Source organism: Trichechus manatus, unplaced genomic scaffold (assembly GCF_000243295.1).
Source record: "Trichechus manatus latirostris isolate Lorelei unplaced genomic scaffold, TriManLat1.0 scaffold00103, whole genome shotgun sequence".
Lineage (NCBI taxonomy): Eukaryota > Metazoa > Chordata > Mammalia > Sirenia > Trichechidae > Trichechus > Trichechus manatus.
The window spans coordinates 5,747,409-5,751,542 of NW_004444039.1; positions in this window are offsets into that span (position 1 = coordinate 5,747,409).

Sequence of the window (4,134 nt, forward strand, 5' to 3'; positions counted from 1 at the left end):
CTGTAGTTTTGATTTGCCTTTCTCTAATGGCTAATGATTGTGAGCATTTCCTCATGTGTCTGTTAGCTGCCTGAATGTCTTCTTTGGCAAAGTATCTGTTCATTTCCTTTGGCCATTTTTTAAATTGGATTATTTGTCTTTTTCTTGTTGGGGTATTGAAATAGTCTATAGATTTTAGAGATTAAAACTTGTTGGATATGTCATAGCCAAAATTTTTTCCCAGTCTGTAGGTTCTCTTTTTACTCTTATGGTGAAGTCTTGATGAGCATAAGTGTTTAGTTTTTAGGAGGGCAGAGTTGTTTTTAAAGAGAGCTATAAATGGTACTTTTTATTTTTAAATTAGGAACAAGAAACATAAGATTTCACACAACATGTGCCAATGTATACATATAGACTTGCTCCAGTTTCCTGTTATGTCTAAAGAAGGATAAAGGAAGGCAGAGCAGGAAGAAAAGCGAGGAAAAGGCAGAGACAGAGGACGAAAGAGAAAGCCCTCCTGAAGGCAGGTAACATGGAGACAGGCTGGGTCTGTTCTGCAGGGTGAGTTGAGCTGTTCTTCATACCTCTTCTCAACGTTCAGAAGTCAACTCTGAGTCAGCCAGTACCTAGCCCCCCAAGATAAAGGCCACGCAAGGCCACAAAGGCCTCTGGGTTCCAGTGACAGCTGGGATACTTTATCTTCCTCAGCCTCCCGCCCAGGTCCTTTGTGGACACAGAACAATTTTCTTATAAAACTTTGGAGCAAGAACTCCTTTTTAAGTGATTTGGACTAAGATAACGTTCCTTTTTTTCTTGCCATAACCTATTGTTTCCTGGCCTCAGAATGGGAACCAGTGACGTGGTAAGTGGTTTGAAAAGTGATCTGGTTTCACTGTAGTCACTGTCATTACTTCGGCATGCCCTGCTGAGGTGCAATTTGGCCACTTTGTGTACAGACTTTTCTGCCTCAAACAGCAGTTAGAGCCACTGCTGTCCCAGGAGGTTGTCCCAGAGCTAGCTATTGATCTGGTAGATTGTGCTTTCCTTGATAAGACCTAGCTGGCCCATGCTCTGTCATGAAGATTCCAACGTTAAAAGCATAACGACTTTCAGTTCTGGTGGGCAGCCCAATCCTCAACCCAACTGGTCTTTATGTCATAACCAAAAAAACAAGTTTCCCTTGAGTTGATTTCAACTCATGGCAACTCCATGTGTGTCAGAGTAGATTCAACACCCCGCAGAAATCACAACAGCAATAATAACAATACCACTTTGTGTTCATATGATATCTGTAAACACTATATAATAGGTATACCATTTTACCTCATCATATGTTATCTCATTTGAGAACAAGAGCAACACAAGTTCAGTGGGGTCAATGTTAGTCCCATTTTATGGATGGAGACTGTAAAAGGAGGCTCAGAGGGCCAGAAAGTTTCAGTAATTCACCCAAGCCCACCCAGTGAGTTACAGAGTGTGAGTTAGGTCTCTGTCCTCTTGACCCCACTCCAGCCCTAAGCAGAAGCAGGAGCCCGAGAGGATTTTGTGGGATTTCCTTTACCAGAATTAGAGAGTGACCATGGAAACCAGAGAACAGCTCCATATCATGACCACTGGGACACTAGCTCTTAAGACTGAAGCTCTTTTCCCCACCCTTACCCTACGTGAAGCTGGATAGTCTTAGGTTGCTATGCTGAGTTTTAGGGGTCGCTATGAGTTGGAATCGACTCGACAGCAACGAGTTTTTGGTTTTTACACTGTGCTGAGAGGGTATTGGTGGTTCAGAGGTAGAATTCTTGCCTTCCGTGAGAGAGACCCAGGTTCGATTCCCGGCCAATACTTCTCACGCACAGCCACTACCCATCTGTCAGTGAGGCTTGCACGTTGCTGTGATACTGAACAGGTCTTAGTGGAGCTTCAGCATTAGGAAGAAAGATCTGGCAATCTACTTCAGAAAATCAACCAATGAAAACCCTGTGGGTCACGATGGAACATTGTCTAATCCCCAACCAAGCATGGGGACGGTGCAGGGCCAGGCAGTGTTTTGTTTCGTTGTGCATGGGGTCGTCATGATTTGGGGTGACTCAGTGGTAGCTAACAACGTATTGTGAAAAGGAACTAGGCCCCAAGATCTGGGCTGTGCCTTTTTACTCCTCAGCAGACCCATGGTTCCTGGGTGGCGTCTCTCCTTGTTCTCTTAGTAGTGAATCCTTAGTCTTTCCTGCTAACTAGGAGAAAGGTGAATGGTTTATAAAGTATTTGATAGCTATTTGTGTCTCATAAATAGGATTGCCAGATTTAGCAAATAAAAATACAGGACGCTCAGTTAAATTTGAATTTCAGATAAACTACAAATAGTTTTTTACTAGTAAGTATGTCACAAAATATTGTATTTTATCTAGTCTGTATTGTATCTGGCAACCCTACTCAAAAAATGAATCAGAACAATAGATACTTGGGGTTGTTTGGCTGCATTTAAAAGCTGCTATGGCAACTGTTTAATATCCTTCAGATTCCATTTCCAGGAAATGTCTTTTATTTTAAAAATATTGTTATTTTTGTTATCTTAACTCTAGTAAGTTAGTCCTGAGTTTCAGAGAATCAAACTGAAATAGAAAACTCTGCTCTCCTTGTGAATATGGGTTCCAGCTGGTCTTCTGCATCTGAATTAATTGAACATCGGATTAGAAGGAGTCTAGTTAATTCATCAAGCGACATTTAATTTCTTGTTGACTTGGAACCCCTGAGTCCTTCAAGGCACTGCTCTACATTCACCTGAGGTGAGATCAAAACTTCGAGCAGAAAATGGACACATTGAAACCGGCCGTTGGCAAGATCAAGGTAGACCTGCATGCTGTTTACACAATTACGTGAGGTGTGCACGATCATCTCCATGGAAACCAGTCATACGGAGGTGTTCAGGGTAGGGCGAGATCAAAGGTTTGGTCTGATAGAAGGTTTACCTACCTATGGAGATTTAAAACATCAGATGAAATTGTAATGGCTATAACAGAAAGTATGAAGGTTAATACATATTCAGGGCACTATCATCCGCGCTTAATATTGCTCATCAACTGAAACCTGCATTTTTTCTTGAAACGCGAGGTCTGGGAAAGTGCTCAAGGATGCTGGCGGGCTATCAGGAAGGAGTGTCTGCAAGATGGGAGGACAGCTTGAAAGCCGGTGTTTTCCTAAGTGCAGGTGTGAGTCCGGGCTCGCGCGTCCTCGTTCTCACTGTCGTGGGATCCACAGGGACCGCCCTATTCTACTGCCTGGTGCCTCGCCGTGACCTGTACAGTATTGGGGCTTTAACTTTGGGTCCACTTTCCCTCCAAGTTAGGAAAGCAGAGCGGATATTTATTAACCGAGTAGTAGTCTTCCTCTGGGAAGTGAGCCAATGAATCGCTGTGGCCGTGGAGACGCAGGGCTGTGATGGGCCCTTCTCACAGCCGCAGTGATTCGTTGACACCTTGAGTCAACGCATATTCAGTGAGGGCCCGCTGGGTGCCAGGCACTGTGCTATGCACTGGGATATGACAGTCAAAAATAATAAAAGGAGTCAAACTCTCTGCCCCAGGCAGCCGCTGTGGAAAACAGTTCGCGGTTCCTCAAAAAGTTCAACGTAGAATTACCGTATGACCTAGCAATTCCACTCCTGGGTATATAGCAAATAACCAAAAGACTTGAAAGAAGGGACTCAAACAGATCCTCGCACACCATTGTCCATCGCAGCGCTATTCACAATAGCCAAAATGTGCAGACAACCCAAGTACCCCTCAACAGATGAACGGGTAAACACGAAGTGGTCTATCCACGCAATGGAATATGATTCCGCCATAAGGAGGCATGAAGTTCTGTTAAATGCCGTGACATGGATGAACCTTGGATACCGCATACTAATGGCATACGTCAGAACAAAAGGACAAATATTGTGTGATTCCACTTTTACGAAATATCTAGACGAAGCAAATGCATAGAGACAGAAGAAGGTTAGTAGAATGGAGAATGGGGAGTTAAAAAAATCTCCGCGTAATGGGAGGATTACATTCTAAAGAGGGAAGCCTAACAGTCAAGAGCATTCATTTGTTCATTCAGTAAACAAATGTTTTTTGAGCCCCAGTGTGTCGGGTGCTGTTGTAGATACGGGGATAGATT